Consider the following 21,794-nt stretch of genomic DNA (forward strand, 5'->3'; position numbering starts at 1 on the left):
GTGGGGGAAGGAATGTAGGCAGGACACACTTTTAAGTTTAATACGCATTATTGACATTTTCTCCATCACTTTCTTAAGCATAGACAATCAACAAAACAAAAAGTCAAGTCCTGAATTGTAATGTTTGATGATTTCTCATGTGTAAGAACTCACAATGAAAATTTAACAATCAGCTTTCAGGGTCCACTAGGAACTCCAGCATTCCCCTGCTTCCATTACGCCAGAGTAGAACACCATTTCAATAACTTCCTTGCCAGATTTTTTTCAACTCATTCTATTGATGGATTCGTTCCATGGGAATATAAAAAGAAGGCAATTTACTAGGTGTATTTGTTTTTGTAAAGGGAGATATACCTGTTGTCAAGAGGCTCCATATTCACATAGATGCTCAGAAGGACCCAGATGCTACAAGCATCCTTTCTCAGAGAGCGTTACATCTTAGAGCTGGAAAGAACATCAGAGGCTCTCTGACTCTACTCCCTCATGTGACTGATGTGGGAACTGAGACCTAGAGAGGTCAAGTCTTTTATCCAAGGCCTTGTGCCTCCTAATTGGCAGATCTGGGCTTCTACCCTAAGGTCCTTATGACTCTGTATGCACCCTCCATTGCACTGCTCCAAGTAACACAGTTACAACATGATGGTGAAAGTTAGTATGGTTACCAGTTGTTTAAATCAGAGTAGTAAACGTGTCAGCAAGCAATTAAGAGAAAGTACTACTGTGATGCCATTTGTCTCTGAACAGTTGCTCTCACATGAAAAACACTCCAAAGGAAAACTAGACCCCTTCAAGTTGTTTCTATTTGAACACTGGCTCAGTGGTCAGAGAATCTGAGTTCAAATTCTACTTCTGACAATTATCACCTGTGTGATTTGGGGAAAATTGCTTCATCTTTCTGCATCTCCATTTTCTTTGTCTCTGGAATGAGGGGGTTAGGCTAGACGGCCTCTGTTGTCCCTCCAAGCCCTAGACCTATGAACCTATGAGTTTCATTTTCTGTGAATTTTAGAGAAGCCAAAAGAAGTGTGGCATCATAGCTTCTGAGTTGGAAAGGACCATCAAAGTCATCTAAGTCTAATCCTTTCATTTTACAGATAAAGAAACTGAGACACCCCACACACACACACAAAAGCTAAATGACTTACCTGAGGTCATATAGCAAGGGTGTGGGGATGGAGTAAGTGAAGACTTCTGTTGGTCTCTTTAATTCAAACCAACTGGGGGGGGGGAAGGGAAGACTAACCTAAATCAATGATAAATCTAAAGTAGAGATTGTTGTTGTTTGTCCTTCATTTTCTATGAGAAACAATAACATCACGGAGTGATATCCTGACTTGAGATGAATTAGATTTAAATGAGGCAGAGCTGCACAAAGTCATCAGTCTCACTCTCTCTTCCTGAGTTATTGAAGTCCAGCAGCAGGACTTATTTTTATTTTTTTTTTTTAGTGAGGCAATTGGGGTTAAGTGACTTGCCCAGAGTCACACAGCTAGTAAGTGTTAAGTGTCTGAGGCCAGATTTGAACTCAGGTACTCCTGACTCCAGGGCCGGTGCTCTATCCACTGTGCCACCTAGCTGCCCCTTGAAGGACTTATTCTTAAAGGGACAAACAGTTTTCAAAGTTTTCCTAAGTAGAAACTTTGACACATCTAATCATGCTAAGCATTTGTACAGAGCTTTATAGCTACCAAGTGCTTTCCTTATAATGATCCTGTGCTATAAGGTAGGGCAAATATCTTCATTATATAGATAGGGAAACTGAGGATCAGAGGGTTTAAATGACTTGCTCATGGTCACACAGCTAACAAGTATCTCCTGACCATAGTTATAACTAGCAATTCTAGCACCCAGAGCAAGCTTCACAAAATGTGAGCAATATGGAAGGGGTCCTCAAGTCAAATGCTTAAGACAAATTTTATGGAACTTTGCAGACACTCCAGGACATGTAATCTTGTAGGGCAAGAGACCCTAGGATACCACCTTATATGAGGAAGACAGAGAATCAGTCCATAAGCGCAATGAACTCAGTTCAGGGAAGGCTACAGGGGAGAGGAGAAAGATCAGAGAGGAGAAGGTTGGCTAGAGTAGAATTCAGTGGGAACAGGAATACCAGGAGAGGAAGTGGGCCACCCAGTAGCTTCCTATTTTAATTACTTATTCTTCATAACTAAGAGCTATGTTCAGTTATTTCTAACTGTGCATGGAATTTAAGTGCTGTCTGCCCTCTCTAAATTTCATTGTCCTGAAACAAAGCTATGGTCATCCCACCCTAAACACATCTTTGTTCCCCACTCCAAGTCTGGTGTTCTTCCCAGTACATCATGCAACCTCTTCAAACTGGGTGGATAATTTATTATTCTGCCTAAATAATGACCATTCGTAATTATTTTCATGAAATGGGAAACTTCTGTGGTCATTTTAAACATGCTGGAAAACAGTCTGTTCTCTCAAGTAGGCTAATAAGGTTATTTTTATAATTATTTTGTTTTTTATTTTATTATTATTTATTTTTATTCTCATTTGTTTAGTAAACCTTTCTCCCTCCCCCCACAAGAGGGTAAAAGTAATCCTTAGCTGAGTCCTGGTCTGATTTTTTAAATTCTGTATCAATGGGATTTGCACAAATAAAGCATTATACTATATACTCAGCCCAAGTTTTAGCTAATCACCACTGACCTCCAATAATAATCCTACACTGAGGCAAAACCCAGCCTCAGGTGTGGTTCCAGATAGAGCCAGGAAGAGGGACAGTTATCAAAGGTGTGGTTCTAGATAGAGACAGCAAACAGAGAGAAAAGAGGAAGAAAGGAAAGACAAAGAGCCCATCCAGCTCATCACCAGCCTGGGAGATTTTGGAGCTGGGTTATTCTGTGTACAACAAGGTTATGAGCAACTGACACAGAGGCTGTTCCAAGACTGAGACTGACCCAAGTAGACTTCACATCTCACGGTCTTAGACAACCAATGACGGAAGTAAACCTCCCTAAAGGTTGGTTTAAATGACTCTACCTAGTCTCAGATGAAGCTGTCACTGTGCCAGAGAAGTAATAATTTAACAGCTCACTGAATAGACATTTTTGTATTTGCTTGTGGCTAAAACATTGAATGCACATTTGCTTACCATAGGGTTTGGCCTCAGGCCAGGACTGGGAATCACATGCTATAGGTTTGTTGTTACACTATGCTGACATCCCTGCTTTGTGGCCACTTAGCTTACAAACCTAGAAATTCATTTCCTTTTTTTTCTTTGAGAGGGACAAAGCTGGGAGAAGTGGAGGCAGGGAGATTCCCAAAATATACTCCAGTCACATTTTATAAAAAACCCTGTGTGGTCTCCTTGTATACATGAGAAATTGATCCAAAAAGATAGGGAGCTTGTCTAGTCCATGTAAATATATGCCACATGCTTTCCCACTAGTTTACTCTCTTGCTTTTTCTGAAGATCTGCTTTTCCTTATTTCCATTCCTCATTGTACTGTGCTTTTGGTCCTGTTTTTTCCCTCACCGCAAAAATATCCTACTTCCATATAAACTGTCAAAGGGCAGGCTGTGTTTTCCAGTGGTGTTATGAACAAGACTCAATCTTATCTTTTTTCAATTCCTAAAAACCAGTGGCCATTTGAACCCAAATCCAGCAGCAGCACTTGGGGAATATTGCTCATCAGAGCATACCTGCCCAGGCCATAATACCACAGTGAGGGCAGGAATACAAAATAAATAAATCTTCCAGCAGGAATGGATTTCCCAATGTCAGACAAACTATTGATTCCCAGCAATGAGTCAGACTACTTTTTGATACCACTTAGATGCCTCATGATGACTGGAGGTCCTCACTTCCTTTTCCAGTTTTTCATGAGTGAGGTGGAAGATAAGCAGGAATCACACAGTAGAGAAGTGTAATCTCTTAAGTGTCTAAATTATTAAATTCAGTAAAAGCTGAAGATCTTTTCCTAAAATTCACAATTGGGGTGGAAAGTAGTTGTAAACACAATGGGGAGGGGAAGGAGCCTGAGGAACATAAGGGAGAGGTGAAGTCAGAGGAATCAGTGAATGGACAAGAAGGTTGGTCACACTGGTGGAGTTCTATCTCCTTTGTTCTTCCTTAACATCACCCAGGTATATATTAGCAAGTTGACAGGTAGATAACTTATTTATAAGATTAAAAGGATCTGAAAAGCAGAGGCTCTAGACAAACCCTCTGACTGTAGGTATGCTTAAACCATATGTGGCAAGAATCAATTGAATTATTTACCAGTTTGGAAAGAGTGCTATTGAGAATGTATTGAGGTTTTAATATACACATGAATTATTTTAACTTTAATATAATTATAATATAATTTATTATATATTGTTATATATAATTAATATAACATAACTGATATAATTTTAACTATTAAAAAAACATGCGGGTTTCAGAATCTACCCCCAATGGGATGGGACCCAAGTGGACTAAATGGTGGAGTGGAAAGAACAGCGACTCTGGAGTCAAAAGGACCAGAATTCAACTCTTGCCTCTGACCCTTATTACCTGTGTAACCTTTCACAAGTAATTTAACCTCCCTGGACCTCAATTTCCTCATAAATGAGGGAGTTGAACTAGATGGCATCTGAAGACCCTTCCAGTTCCAAATCTAAAATTGAGGAAAGGGAAAGGGAAGAATGTATAACATTACATAGACACTTCCAAAAAGCACTTGGCTATGGAGAATCACTCAATAAAAACTTCAGAGCTTATGGGGGAAATGGGATTAGGAGTACAATGCTCAAAAACTCCTTCAGTGACACATTAAAAAAATAAAAGATAGGAACCTAATAAAAACAGTAGGCAGTTTTATGCACATTAAATGATTAAGAAATACATAAATACTATAGTAAATAAATTAGGCATTACAAGACTTCAGGCTACTGCTTGGGTGGGCAGTCAAAATCTTCTGAAAATTGGACAGGATGAAACTCTGGGCCTGGGGCCAGAGGCTATGGAGGAAAGGGAAAGGGGCTGATAATAGTTCAATCCAACCCTCCCCTGGCTATATCTCTTATTGTACCAGAAGATATACAATAAATATGGAACTGTACCTTGAAAAAGACCTGAAGTTTGCTTATGGAGGTGGGTCAGAAGCATTTTAGCTTGTTAGTTATTGTGAAGTAGTGCAGTTTTCTCCATCCTCACTATTTCATGTGGAAGAAATCTCACAGAATCAAACTCAAAATTTGAATTATATTCATATTGTTTCCTAATATATAATTCAAGTTGGAATAAATTCTCATTTTCAAAATAAGTGTTATAGCAGAAGTGACTGTGTATGATTCATTTCTTTTATACAAAACATTCAGAGTTTATATCAATGAAAAAAAAATTTTTAAACACAAAAATACAGTAGGTAAGGAGTAAGGAAAAGGAAAATAAAGAAAAAAAGGGGGAAGCTGCCAAAGGGTCCTAGGATATAAAAAGCAACTTTTTGTCAATCCAGTCATTATTGAACAAGCCACCAGGAAGTCCTCTAATTTTTATACCACCTTTATTGGTTATTGCAAAGCCTTTGACTCAGATCTGCACTCATGACTTATTCATGTACTGCAAATATACACAACAGATTCAAGTTAAAACTCTCTAGTATTTGATGTCCCTATGAAAATGTATTCTCTCTTGAAGATATGCCACCACACAATATTGTCAAGAACAATTTATTTTAGGGAGAAATTTTAAGTCCTATGTGATTCTACCTAGCTTTAAATCTATTATTATGCCCTCCTAATTAAGTCTTGGCTTCCCAATTAAAGGGGGAATCATATCAAAACATTTATTAATCCTTCAATGTACATAAATGAAATCAAGTCATGGTCCCACCAAAAAAACAAATTAAGTAGCTCATTCATCTCATGGAATCTTCCTCCCTGGTATCAAAATGTTATATAAATTCAATGAATATAAATTCTTAAAGTTTGTCAAGAAGAGACACTGAAGGCTTCAAGTTTTAATCTGGTGATCAAATTATAATATAATCAAATTAAACCAGTGGATGAAAGCAATGCTTACAAATGCCACCATCTCCTCTAGGCAAGTCACATTGAACATAAAGTTATCCGGGTGAAAGCTGTAGGTAAAGATGTTAAGAGACTTATTGGCATACTAAAAGCAAAACTCAACGTGAAGCACATGTTTAAAATAATTCAAATCAACACTATATCAAACTCTTTTTAAAAAGAAATTATTCCAAGGCAGCTAGGTGGCGAAGTGGATAGAGCACCTGCCATGGAGTCAGGAGGACCTGAGTTCAAATCCAGCCTCAGACACTTGACATTTATTTTAAGTTGTCCTTTTAATATTTACTGAGTCTTTTATGCTTAGCTTTTCTTTTGGATAGAACTAGTGACCTTGGACAAGTCACTTAACCCCAACTGCCTCGCCAAAAGGGGAAAAAATATATTATTCAGCCATGTCCCAACTAACAGAAACCCTCTTTATTTCCAACTCTTTGCTACAACAAAAAGTGCTACTGGAAATGTTTTTGTACTTATGGCTCTTTTCCTTCTTTGATCTTCTTGGGGTATAAGTCCCATAAAATCATCTCAGGGTCAGGAGTATGAACAGTTTAGTCACTTTTTTAGTTTAGTTCCAAATTGCCTTCCAGAGTGGTTGCACCAATTCACAGTTTCATCAACAGTGCATTAGTGTGTCCATAGTCCTTCCAACAATTGTCACTTTCAATTTTTGTCATTTTTATGTTGTATTTATTATATTTTCATTTATCTTGTTAAACATTTTCCAATTGCATTTTTTTTAATTTTGTTAGTTCCAAATTCTCTCCAATATTAATGAAATACAACACCCATCACCTTAAGGTAGCAATAGGAAAATTAATGTTTCTGCAATAAAAATGATGAAGACAATTGATAAGCATTCTCAGGGCACATGAGAAATAGATCAAAAACTTACAGACATACTTGAAACAAACATTCATTTCATAAGTAATCATAAAAACTGAAAACAAATAAACACCAATAGATTTGTGAAATGTAAACAGTTTACCTCTGTGTAGTGGAAGCTGAACTAGCTTATAAAGGTAATCCCATGGAGCACGCAAGAGTTGCCCTTGTTGGTTCTAGTCAATCACATGGGAGATCTGGGTCCTGCTTCCAGCCATATAGTGGTCCAACACTGAAAGGACTTAGTGTTTTGGAATTACATAACAAACCTTGATTAGTATTTTGGTCTGCTCCTGTCCTGTGACTAAATTGTAAAGGATTCCACAGGGTACTGCATCAGGTAAAAGAGAGATTATAGCTGGAGCTCTCTTTCTTCTATATTTCTGTGGCATCCTGTAACTCTTGACATTTACAGTGAGGGATAGGAAAGGGCTGATCTTTCTCCACACCAGCATTATGGTGATTTGACTGCCTGGCAATTAGTGCAGGTGTACTCAATTAGGCAAGCATCCACCTGGGCCCCTAGCTGCCTTTTCCACTCATGTTGATTTCTTCCTCATCCAACATCAATTTCTATCTATCCTGAGATAAATGTGTCCAGGCTTGTAGGTGACCGTATGAGTGCATGATGCCCGTGGGGCCTGGGTCCCATCTGGTTGGTGGCAGGGGATGAGTTTCTAACAAGTGAATTAAGCATTCTTGGAGAGGATAGACACTGGAAAGAACAGCCCAGTTTTTACCCACAAACAAATACCCAGAGTAGTTTGTAGAGTACAGAGCTGAAGTGCAGTGTAAAATGCTTACTTAGAAGTCCCACAAATTGCTTTATTCTCTGATGAACTTTAAGTATCAGCCTCTCAGCATATTGTTATAAGTTATTACTGAATCTTATTTTAAGTTGTCCTTTTAATGTGTACTGAGTCTTTTATGCTTAGCATTTCTTTTAGATAGAAGAATAAATTACCTTCCTGATGCCATATTTATATTGTAGAATGAATACTTTTTTTACTTTTTGAGGAAACCTTAGATTTGACAATAACAAAAGCTATAAGGACATTTTGCCCAGGGTGTTGGAATTGGGGTTTAACAAATCAAGAAGTATGATAAAGGACATCCTAACCCCTTTCATTAAAGACAAACTTCCCCAGGGACTGAAGCCAGACCAAATACATGCCTGAGTGCATAGTAGAGGGGAATCTTAGTGCAAAAGGAAATGACAGAGTATACCATTCCCTGTGGGCCCAGAATTATATAACATTAGATCTGGATGGAGCTTGCAAAAAGGGCTAAGATCTGAAAGTAGGATCAAAAGGTACTCCATGAGCAATATCCATATGACCCCAATATATTTAGACAAAGAAACATTGAACAAATGGCTAAGTTATGCATATTTAATAATAATAATAACAGCTAGTATTTTATAGCATAGTATTACTATCTACCAGCTACTGTGCTTAGAACTTTACAAAAATATCTCATATTATTCTCACAGCAACTCTGGATTTGGAGAGCATTTTCCATCATGAGTCCTTTAGAACTATCTTGGACCATTGTATTTCTGAAAAGAGTCAAGTCCATCACCGTTTATCAGCACACAATGTTGTTGATACTGTGTACAATGTTCTCCTGGTTCTGCTCACTTCACTCAGCATCAGTTTATGTAAGTCCTTCCAGGTTTCTCTGAAATCCACCTGCTCATCATTTCTTACAGAACAATAGTATTCCATTACATTCATATACCACAACTTGTTCAGTTATTCCCCAATTGATGGGCATCCCTTCAATTTCCAATTCTTTGCAACCACAAAAAGAACAGCTATAAATAGTTTTGTACATGTGGATCCTTTTCCTTTTTTGTGATCTCTTTGGGGAAACGACCTAGTACTGGTATTGCTGGGTCAAAGGGTATGCACAACTTTATAGCCCTTTGGGCATAGTTCCAAATTGTTCTCCAGAATGGATGGATCAGTTTACAGCTCCACCAACAATGCATTAGTGTTCCATTTTTTCCGCAACTTTTCCAACAATTATTTTCCTTTTTTGTCATATTAGCCAAACTGATAGGTGTCAGGTTGTACCTCAGAGTTCTCACAACAACTCTGAAAAATAAGTACTATTATTATCCCCATTTTGCACTTGAGGAAATTGAGGGAAACAAAGGTTAGCTGACTGGGCTAGTAAATATCTGGGGCCAGATTTGAACTCATGTCTTCTTGACTACAAGCCTAGAGATCTATCTACTGAACCACCTAGTGCCTCTTTGGATATGGAAAGAAAAGAGTTTTTCATGGCAATTCAGGACCTGGTCACTGTCACCAAAAATTATAGAAAGATTATGTTTAAGGCACCTAGAGCTAATATCAATCAATGTAAATCATGAGGGGGAAAATAATAGAAAATTTGCCATACATCATTGCTAGCTGTAAAAATTGAATACCTACAAATATGTAGTAAGACATGAACTATTCACTAGAACTCTACAACCAAAGCTCATTACCTTTAAAGACTGACAGATATTAAATCCCTGTACTATAAATACAGGCCTCAAAATAAAGAAATGAACCAGTAAACTGTATGGGAAGCTGATCATTATTACAGCCTGCACTATTGCCCACAGTTAGCCAGACATAACATTGATCTATCAAAACTTAGAGGAATGCTTTACAGGATAAATCTTTTACAAGAACCTTTTTCCAATCTTTCTAAATTCTGGTGCCTTCCTTTTGTTAATTATTTCCTATTTTTCTATATATAGATTACTATATACAGATAGATAGATAGATCAGTAGTTATATACACATATATATGTATGTATTTGATGTTGGCTCCACCATCCACTTTGAAGGAAGGGACTACATTTTGACTCTTTGTATATACCCAGAGCTTAGCTCAGTGTCTACCATGTTGTAGAGAATTAATAAATACGAATTAAACTTGTCATGCTAAATGCTCATAATCTCCAAATTGGATGGAATGAAAAGCTTTCCAATTTTAGAGACCAAATAGAAGAAATTAAAATCATGAAAAAACTAAACAGGATGAGGTAGATACATCAAGGCCCATCATCCTATCTGCAGTTGCATCAAGGATGATTTCAATCTATTCATTTACAAAGAGCATTTATTTCATCCACATGCAAAAGAGCCCAAAGAATATTACGTATCAAAAGAGAATGGGGGGGGTAGCTAGGTGGTGCAGTGGATAGAGCACCCGCCCTGGATTCAGGAGTACCTGAGTTCAAATCCAGCCTCAGACACTTAACACTTACTAGCTGTGTGACCTTGGGCAAGTCACTTAACCCCAATTGCCTCACTAAAAAAAAAAAGAGAGAGAGAGAGAGAGAATGGGAAGGGTAGAGCCAAGAATGTGGAGTAGAACAAAGCAATACAGTTTTCAAACATTCCTAATGAAAAGACTAGACCTTGTAGAAAATCCGAAGTGGACACACAGTTGTTAAGAGAAACATAAAAGGATAAACACAAATGAACAATAAAAATTTTTACAGTGATATGCTGCTTACATTTTAATATAGGTAAATGATACCTGTGTCCCCCCCCTGAACTGTCATCATCATCATGATGACCATGGGGGCTCAGAACTTTGCAAGTAACTCTCCATTTTCTCCATCAACCACTCTGCTTGATTTCTACTCTATGGAACATCCTGCTTCCCTCAGGATAAGCTGATCACTTGAATCCTCAGCACCGTACTTACTGACTCTGTTTTGGGATACTCAGTGGTATCTCAGCTCCCTCAGTTGTCTCTGATTGGAGGGTTGGAGCGTTGGAGGGTGAAACAATAAACTCTGACTTCCTTTTTAGAGGGCTCAAAACCTTGGAAGTAACTCTCCATTTTCTATCAGCAGTTCTGCTTGGTTTCTACTCAAAGGAATATCATGTCCCCATACTGGGTACCCCCTACTGACCCAGGGCCTCACACCACAACACTTTTTAATCTTCCTTTTGTGTGTTGTCTTCCCCCCATTATTTTGTAAGTTCCTTAAGGGCAGGGACTGTCTTTCTTTTTCTTGTTTGCATTCCAAACTGTGAGATTTAAAATTGGATATTAGATCATAAATCTCCCCTACTTAACCTTTCCCTTAATTTATCTCCCAGACTAATAAATGGAAGAAGCTTCTGGTTTTCTAGTTAGAGCTTTTATTGTGTGGTAGTCACAAGGTGATATTGATTAGAAGGATAGGAAAGTAGAAATACAATACAAATCGTCTTAAGTCTAGGCTTAGTCTATATTCCGTATAAAACTCACCAAAAGCCCAAGGCCACCTTTGGGGAGAGAGAGAGACCGAGTCAAGAGCGTGCTGCTGCTAACCTCGAGCAGGGACCAGTCGAACTCTCGTCAGCATCAGCCTGTGCAGCGCAGTCAGGAGACCAGCAGAGCAGGAAAAAGTTCCCACTTCCGTTCTCTCCTTGCCTTTTAAGCTCGCACCCTGGAAGTGGAATGCTAACAGGCAGTCTGACATGCGCAGCAGGCAGACTGGTGTGCGTAGCTCATGCCCTTGGTCTCCTCCCCAAAAGGGTGGTCCTAAAAAAAAACTGGCATCTCTCCATTATCTAACCGACTGTTAAAACTTTTTACCACACAGCCCTTGTCATAGTACTTGAAACATAGTATGTAGAAATATTTATTGAATTGAATTAAAAATCATCAGGGGTCATAGAGAAAGTCTAATTAGATAGAAGGTTTAGAGGTGGTTCTATTATGTCTTGATGATCTTAAGGGAGGAATGAGAAGAGAGGGGAGGAGGAATACATCAGAGGGAGAAGGGAAAGGAGGGTTAGGCAGAATTATCTCACATAACCAGAATATACAAATAGTAGGCATCTAAACTAAGAGGAGGGTGTGGAAAGAGGTGCTGACATTTGAACCTCACTCTCATCCCAACTGGTCAAAGGAGGGATAAATACATACACACAGAGTTGGTTACAAAAACATCTCACTCAACCAGGAAATGGGAGACAGAAAAAGAGGGAATAAGTGAAAGAGTAGTTTAAGGCTTAATCTTAAGCAAAACAAACTCTAAAAATGCACAAAAAAAAATGCTTATAGTTCTTTTTTTTTTGAAGTGGGAAAGAATAAGAATGTGAGATGATGCCAATAAATTAGGAAATAGCTAAACAATTTATGATATATAAATATGATGGCATATTATCATGCTATAAGAAATAATGAAGATAGTTTCAGAGAAACCTGGGAAAACTGATACAAGCTGATACAGAGTGCATTGAACAGAACCATAAGAACAATTTATACACTGACTATAAAAGGCAAGGACAAACAACTTTGAAAAAATTAAGAACTTTAATGAGTGTAATCACAAACTATGATTCCTAAGGGCTAATGAAACATGTTACCCACCTCGATATAGAGAGCAGAGACATTTTTTTGGACATGACCAATGTAATTTATTTTTTGCTTGATAATACTAGTTTATAATAACAATTTTGTTTTTCTTTTGTTTCCATTGGGGGAAGGGAGGTGTTAGAGGAAAAGGGAGAAAAGGAAGATTTTTGCTGATTTAAAAATATTTTTATAATATTTTTTAAAATAAAAAAATAATGTCAGGATCGAAATTTGTCCCAAGATCATTTCTACCTGAACCACATGAAACAAGATGAGTGATTTTCCTATCATTAAAAATGAGAAATTGAGGGGGCAGCTAGGTGGCACAGCAGATAAAGCACTGGCCCTGAATTCAGGAGGACCTGAGTTCAAATCTGGCCTTAGACACTTAACACTTACTAGCTGTGTGACCCTGGGCAAGTCACTTAACCTTCATTGCCCTGCCCAGGAGGGGAAAATAAGAAATTAAAACCATTAAGACATAGGATGGGGTACACTCTTGTGAGTATAAGACATGAGCTTATATCCCTAAAGGCTAATTCAGTAATTTTTTAAAATAGTTAATTTTCCACCTTTGCAATAGGCTGCTGAACATTAAATACAAAAAAAAAATTGCAGGGTAGTGACTTGCTCTCAGACCGTGTCTCTGAATGTCAAAAATATAATAAGATTGATAGTGATGATTGGCAGTGGTAGTGATAATGATGATAAGAGGCAGAGTCAGGAAAGTGGATTTAAGTCACACCTCTGACATATATGGGTTGTATGACCCTGGACAAGTCATTTTATCTTTCCAAGTCACTTATTTCTACCATCCCCATGAGCTGTTTCACATCTCTCCTCCCTTTCTCAGATACACTCCTTGAGAAAGTCATTTATATTAGGTGCTTCCTCTTCCTCTCCTCTCATTCTCTTCTGAAAACTCCTATGCATATCCTTTGACCATTTATCAACTGGAGAATGGGTCTTATTTTACAAATTTGAATCAGTCCATATTTATCCATCTATGTAGATAACTACATGAATTGATATGTATATGTGTATATATAATGTTATGTGAAACATCCAAAAAAAACTTGCTGCAAAGGTTTTTTTACCATTTACCTGCTTCTTTTTAAATTACAGCCATATTGATTTTTATTTGTGAACTTTTTAATTTTATGTAATCAAAATTGTCCATTTCCCCTTCTGAGATACTATCTCTTGTTTGGTCACAGACTCTTCCTCTGTACATAAATCTGAAAAGTAATTAATTTCTTCCCTGCTCCTCTAATTCATTTATATTGTTACCCTTATATTTAAGTCATGTTCCTTTTTGGATATTGTTTTTGTAACAGTGTGAGCTGTCCACCTGTCCCAAGTTTCTCCCAGACTGCTTTCCTGCTTCCCCCCTTTTTTTTGTTTGTTTGTTTTTTGTTTTTAAATACTGAGTTCTTGCTGCAATTGCTGGGATCTCTGAGTTTATTAACCCTGGACTAGAGTGCTCATTTGCTTCTGTATATTGTGTACCTGTCTATTTCTTAACCTGTAACAAATTGTTTTGATGTTCATATCTTTGAAGTATCGCTTGAGATATGGTATTGCTAGAATCCCTTTCTTCCCATTTTTTAAAAGAATTCCCTTGAGATTCTTTGCCTTTTGTTACTCCAGATGCATTTTGTTATTTTTTTCTAGTTCTATAAAATAATATTCTGATAGTTTGTTTGGCACAGTTCTGAATAAGTAAATTAATTTAGGTCGTTTTGTCATTTTGATTATTCTCAGTCTACCCAAAAGCAATGAATATTTATCCAATTATTTAGATCTGTCTTCATTTGAACAAAGAATGTTTTGTATCTGTGTTCCTATAGTTCTTGTGTGTGTCTTGGCAGATAGGTTCCTGAGTATTCTATATTGTCTGTAATTATTCTAAATGAAATTTCTTTTTCTATCTTTTCCTGTGGATTTTATTGGTAACAAATAAATCTGAAGACTTGTGTGTGTGGGGGGGTATATCCTGCAATTTTGCCAAAGTTGTTCATTACTTCAATTATTTTAGTGGACTCTCTAGGGTTCTCTAACTAAACCACTATATCATCCCTAATAGTGACAATTTTGTTTCCTCTTTGTCTATGTTTATTCCCTTTTTCTTTCCTTTTCTTATCTTTCTTTTTCTTGTCTTTCTGTTATAGGTAGAGATTCTAGCATTACATTGAATAGTAATGGTGATTCTTAATATTCTTGCTTCATTCTTGATCTTATAGGAAAGGCTTCAGGCTTGTCCCATTACAAATAACAATGGCTTTTGGTTTTACATTAAGGAAATACATCTTTATTCTTATAGTTTCCAGTGTTTTCTTTTAAACAGGAATGAGTATTATATTTTGTCAAAAAGCTTTTTCTCCATACATTAACATAATTATATGATTTTGTGGTTCATATTTTAATATGGTAATTTATATTTATAGTTTTCCTAACATTGGACCAGCCATGGATTCCTGGTATAGAAATCTAGCCTGGTTATAGAGGATAATGTTTGTGATTTGTTACTGTAGTTTCCTTGCTGTTGTTTTATTTAAAATTTTTGCATCAAAGCTCATTAGGAATATTCCCTTATTTCTTTTCTCTATTTTGACTCTCCCCGGTTTAGGCATCAAGACCATCTTTGTATTATAGAAAGAATATGGAAGGACCCCTTTTCCTATTTTTTCAAACAGTTTGTGTAATATTGTAATTAATTGTTCTTTAAATATCTAATAGAATTCACTTGTAAATATATCTGATCCTGGGATTTTTTTCTTTGGGGAATTCATTTATGAATTCTCTAATTTCTTTTTCTAAAATTTAATTAAGTCCTTTATTTCTTATTCTGTTAAACTGGGCATTATATATTTTGTAAATATTCATTCACTTCATTTAGATTGTTATTTTTATTAGCATATATTTTGGAAAAATAATTCCTAATAATTTCTTTTACTTCTTCTTCATTGGTTGTGAATTCACCTTTTTCATTTCTAATATGGATCATTTGGTTTTCTGTTTATATAAATCAAGTTAGCTAATAGTCTATTATATTCATTTTAAAAATCATCTTCTAGCTGTATTTATGAATTCAACATATTGGGTTACTTTCAATTTTGTTAATCTCTTCTTTTGTTTTCAAGATTTTTGTTTTGGTATTTAATTGGAGTGGGGTTCATTTGTTGATTTTCTTTTGTTTTTAGTTGGATTCTCAATTCATTAATCTGTTCTTTTTCCATTTATTAATAAAACTGTTTAAATATAGAAATTATCTCCTAAATACTTCTATGTCTGCATCCCAAAAGTTTTGGTATGTTTTCTCATTGTTGTCATTATCATTAATACCATTATTGATTGTTTCTATAACTGTCCCTTGATCTACCCATTATAATTGTTATTTAGTCCAATTAATTTTAACTATCTAATCAATTGCCCTTTATTGGATATAATAATATAATTTGATCCATAAAATATGCACTATCATGCTCCATGATGGATACTTTTGGTCAAACCATCCCAAATATTCACTGACCTCTCTGTCTCTCTATACTGATCTGTACTTGAAAAGTATCTCACTGGGTTTTTTTCTTAGATTTCCCAATTAGGAATCTGATGCATTTTCTAGATCTTTGTGGAAGAATTGTGGGGAGAGCTCAGCTATCCTTCCTGCTACTCTAGCATCTTGGCTCTGTATCCTAGAATCTTAAATCTTTTTTTTTAAACATTTTTTTTTTTAGTGAGGCAATTGGGGTTAAGTGACTTGCCCAGGGTCACACAGCTAGTAAGTGTTAAGTGTCTGAGGCCAGATTTGAACTCAGGTACTCCTGACTCCAGAGCTGGTGCTTTATCCACTGTGCCACCTAGCTGCCCCAGAATTTTAACTTTCTTTCTTTCTTTCTTTCTTTCTTTCTTTCTTTCTTTCTTTCTTTCTTTCTTTCTTTCTTTTTTGTGAGGCAATTGGGGTTAAGTGACTTGCCCAGGGTCACACAGCTAGTAAGTTGTCAAGTGTCTGAGGCTGGATTTGAACTCAGGTCTTCCTGACTCCAGGGCCAGTGCTTTATCCAGTGCGTCACCTAGCTGCCCCCAGAATGTTAACTCTTTCTTTCTTTCTTTCTTTCTTTCTTTCTTTCTTTCTTTCTTTCTTTCTTTCTTTCTTTCTTTTTTGTGAGGCAATTGGGGTTTAGTGACTTGCCCAGGGTCACACAGCTAGTAAGTTGTCAAGTGTCTGAAGCTGGATTTGAACTCAGGTCCTCCTGACTCCAGGGTCAGTGCTTTATCCACTGCGTCACCTAGCTGCCCCCAGAATGTTAACTCTTCAGAGGCAGAGACTGTCTTTCTTTCTTGTCTGCTTATATTTGTATGGCCAGAACTTAGCGCAGTGCCTGGCACATAGCAAGTACTGAGAAGTGCTCTTTCATTTATTCATTCTACCCACTAAACACAATCAAACTGACAGTGGACTAATGCATACAGGCCCACTTTGTTTTATTGTGCTTTACGTTATTGTATGTCCCATACTGTGTTGTTGTTTTTATAAACTGAAAGTTTTGTGGCAACCCTGAATGGAGTAAGTCTATTCAGCACTATTTTCCAACAACATGTGCTCACATCCTGTTTCCGTGTCACATTTTGGTGATTCTCACAATATTTCGGGCTTTTTCATTATTATGATATCTGTTATGGTGATCTGTGATCATCGATCTCTGCTATTACTTTTGTAATTCTACTGGGGTACCACAAACTGCTCCCATATGAGATAGCAAGCTTGATTGATAAATGTAGTGTGTTCTACTGACTGTTCTCCCATCTCTCTCCCTCTCCTCTCTGGTTTTCCTATTCTCTGAGGCACAACAGTATTGAAATCAGGCCAATTAACTCAACAACAGCCTCTAAGTGTTCAAATGAAAAGATGATGCAATTGATGTGGCAAACTTCATTGTTGTCTTATTTTAAGAAACTGCCACAACTACTCCATCCTTCAGCAATCACCATCCTAATCAGTCATCGGCCATCAGCAAAAAGATCACAACTCACTAAAGTCTCAGATAATGGTTAGCATTTTGTTTTACCAATAAAGTATTTTAATTAAGGTGTATGTGTCTTTTAGATATAACACACTTAATGAATACTTAATAGTCTACAGCATAGTGTAAACATAAGTTGTATATGCACTGAGAACCCAAAAATTTCATGTGATTTGCTTTATTGCAATAGTGACTTTATCATAGTAGTCTAGAACCAAACCCACAATATCTCTGAAGTATGACTGCCCATTATAGCATTCATGCTTCCACAAACATTAGGGTCAATCACAGGTGCATTCAAAATCGAAATATAATAGCCTTGTACACAGAAAAGATAGTGGGGAAGGGTGACCACTTTTTCTCCATGTAAAAGAAAGCATCATTTATTTGGCATCACTGGGAATAAAAACTACACATGAGTTAATAATTTTCTAAATAACTGAAGCTGACCACTTCAAAAATTTTAACTAATTTTTTCCAACCAGAATTTAATTAATTTAGGATATAAATATTTCTTAAATGGGTCACATACTCCTCTGCCTTATTAAACTGAGTATCATAAACACATGTACCATGACTCAGGATCATCATGATGAATAAATCATTCAGACTGTTAGAGATGGAAGGGTCCTACAAGGGCTAGCTGACCTATCAAAAGACGAAAGCCAACTGACTAACAAGATCCTGAATCAAACAAAATGAAATTCAATAGGAATAAATATGGTATTATTCTAGAGTTCAAAAATTCAACTTCACCATTACAAGATGTGAGAGGTGTGGCTAAGCAGCAGTTCATTTGATAAAGGTCTTAAGGTTTTAGTGAACTGAAAGTTTGATGAGTCAGAAGTGTGGTATGGCAGCCTATAAAAAGAATGTAATCTTAGCCTGCCTTGAGAAACATAGTGAATAGTATAGAATGGGAAGGGATAGTCTTGCTATGCTCTGTCCTGATTGGAAAGTCTCTGGACTATTGTGAGCTTTTCTAAGTACCATGTTTTAGGAAGGATATTGAGAAGCTGGAGAGTGTCCAGGGGACAACACTGGGACCGTGAAAGGTCTCGAGATGATGCCATATGAGAACTAGATGAAAAACCTGGGATCATTTAGTCCAGAGATAAAAAAAAAAATTCAGGGGGGACATTATAGTTGTTTTCAAACATTTGAAAGAAGGATTGGACTTTATGGATATATGTTATAAAAACATGAACAAAGTTATCATAAAAGAATTCAGCCTAACAATTAGAGCTATCCAAAACTGGAATGAGCCACCTTAAGAGGTAGTGGGTTAGGGGCAGCTAGGTGGCACAGTGGATGAAGCACTAGCCCTGGATTCAGAAGGACCTGAGTTCAAATCCTGCCTCAGACACTTGACATTTACTAGCTGTGTGACCCTGGGCAAGTCACTTAACCCTAATTCCCTGCAAAAAAAAAAAAAGAGGTAGTGGGTTACCTCTCATTTGAGAACCACTTGCCAGAGATCTCATAGGTAGGATTCTCTTTCTGGTGTGGGTTAGGCTAGATGGGCTCCCAGGCCCCTTCCAATCTGAGAGTCTGTGATTCTGACTTTAAAGATCATAGGGTACAACCTGTTTATTTTACAGATGAAGGAACTAAAACAAAAAGAAGTTAGATGATTTACTTTAATTCCCACAAGGCAATAATACAGGAGACACAAGAACACAGGTCTCCCAAGTCTCAGCTTAGGGTTCTTGCCTCCCCACCAAGGTTATTGTGCTGGATTATAATATATTGGGGCAGTTAGGTTGCATAATAGATAAAGCACTAGTCTTGGAGTCAGGAAGACCTGGATTCAAATCTGGACTCAGACACTTATGCGCTCACTGTGTGACCCTGGACAAGTCACCTAACTTTGCCTCAGTTCCTCATCTGTAAAATGAGCTGGAAAAGGAAATGGCAAACCACTCCAGTATCTTTGCCAAGAAAATCCCAAATGAAGTCACAAAGAGTCAGACACAACTGAACAATAAATATTATACTAATGTCTTTGGAAAATAGTGAGGTATGTTGGATTGTTTATCCTTACAGAAAAGAGCTCTACTTTTTAAAAGTTTTTATAGTTTTTCAGTCTCCTCTCTCACTGTGAGCTGCCACTTGTCACTGTTTTCAATGAAGCTTCCTCTAATATCCTCACACCCTTCTAATTTGGAGCTTCTACTCTGCTTTTTCAACAACACTGGGTTGAGAAAACAGATAACCAAGTTTGATTTAGCATCCAAAATGAAAATAGGGTCCAGCTGAAAGAGAGAGTCTGAAAGGCTTTTCTATGAATAAAGCACATGGTCTTCATAATGTCAATTTCAGCCTTTTTATCCTTTTTGGTATCCCTGCAATGTTCTGGATAGTTGAGGTTTCCAAGAAATCGAGGTGTTACTGTCATTCAATAAGCATTTCTTTATTAAGTACTTTCTTTGGTTACCTAATGGATACAGAAGTGACCTCAGAGTGAGGAAGATCTAGATGCTTCTGGTTTTGCCTTTGCCACATAGTGACTGTGGGATGGTGGCCAAGTAATTTAGCCTCTTTAGTACCCTGAGAAAGTACCCTAGTACCCTAAAGCAACTCTATACGACTAGGCTAAGAAATATTAATTTAGGGTCTATAGATCCTTCCAAGGGGTCAGTGGATAGATTTGGGGTGGTCTATGAACTTGAACAGGAAAACATACATACAAACAGCTTTATTTTTACTGAACTCTACTTGAAATTGAAATTGATAATCTAATTGAAACCTCCAACTGAAAATCAGCATTTCCTTCTCTTACTTAGAAACCTCATTTTGAGAAGGGAACTGTGGGCTTTACCAAACTGACAAAAAGTATTATGTTGTCCCCCCACCAAAAAAAAACAAAACAAAAAAAAAGATGGAGAAGACCTGGACTAGGCTAATTTGCTTTAGAAGAGGCAGTGCTATACCAGGAGTCCATATGCTAATAAAATCACAGCCCCAGTTGTATAAAATGCCCGGTACTGAGATACAAAAGGGAAGAGTTGAATATGAAGGAAGTTGGATTTTCAAGAGTTCTAAGAATGAGGGTTGGAAGGGTGTGAGCTTGAATAGAAATGGATGTTATTGAGAAAGGACATGAACTTCCAGGCCAAACTGTCAATCACACCAATTAAACCCAAAGGACTAAAAGTAATCCATATTTCCTAGAGATACTACCACAGTTTGACCTATGGCTCTGGCATTGACTTACCTAGCTATTCTAGGTCTAGCTTCAGTCATCGTGACTCAACTGATGCAGCTCTTAACTCCATAGCCAGCCTAAGGCCCCTACATCCCCCCCATTCCCACCTACTTCTCCAGCTTCTAACTTGTCTCTCTCATAACCATCGACTGTTCCATTATTGATCAACTTGTATTTTAGACATAGTATCTACCTCTTTCTAGATCCCAATAGGGTGCAGACAAGCTAGGTCTGAAAGAGTTGGAATTAGGTAAATCAGGGAAGTGAAGTACCTGTAAATCTCTATGTGAACAGTCTCCATCACTGTTTTTCTTGCAGAGCACCAGACCCTCAGTCTCTCCCTCCAGAGCTCCCACCATGGAGAATTCTTTTGCTAGCACCATGTCCTATTCCCCATCCTTCAACCTAAAACTCACCTAGAAACGTAGAATTTTAGAGCTGACAAGATACTTGGAGATGTTATCTGAGATCTCCTATAGAATGTATGATCTTTCAGGGAAAATATTGTTTTGTTTCCATCTTTGTGCTCCCCAGCTGAAAAGGTAATTTAGAGTAACAAATAGGAACCAAGAAAACCTCTAACATATATTGACTATGTGACCCTGGACAAGTCACTTAACATCTCAGTGGCCCCAAGAAACTCTCTAAGATATAAGTTGCAGAGAAGGTTCAAAACTTTGTCGGTAAAGAGTTTCCTCATTCTCTCATAGGGAATTCCCCATACAAATGAAACCATAAGTACAATCCCCAGCTCTATTCCTAGCTCCTAGCAAGCAGTAGATGCTTAATCAATGTTTGTTCAACCATTGATTCTTTGACTCACTTAATCCATTTTATAGGTAAGGTCAGTGAGTTCCCTCTAAGAAGGTCACATATCTAGTACGCCTAGAGGAGAACCTAGATCTACAAATTCGGAAGTCAACATTCTTTCCTCTATAGCACTCTTCTTGGTAATGGCAGGGGTGGGAGGGAGAGACCTCAAATTTAAAATTATCTTGTGCACAACTATAAAAAAAGAGGTAGACAGGTCATGTAGCAAGATGTAAGGATAATTTGGATGTTCCGTTTGCTCTACTAGTAACCACACAATGTAAAAAGATCCAGAACAAAGGTTCTTAACCTGGAGTCTATGGATTTTTTAAAAATAAACTATTTTGATAACTGTAAAAAAAATAAAGTTATCTTGGCTTATTTTGAGTAGTAAATAATCTTTTCCTTGACACCAAAAGAATCTTTGAAAAGTCTATTCCACTAACAGTTAAGATTGGGACATC

The sequence above is a fragment of the Dromiciops gliroides genome, chromosome 1 (assembly GCF_019393635.1).
Source record: "Dromiciops gliroides isolate mDroGli1 chromosome 1, mDroGli1.pri, whole genome shotgun sequence".
NCBI classification, from domain to species: Eukaryota; Metazoa; Chordata; class Mammalia; order Microbiotheria; family Microbiotheriidae; genus Dromiciops; species Dromiciops gliroides.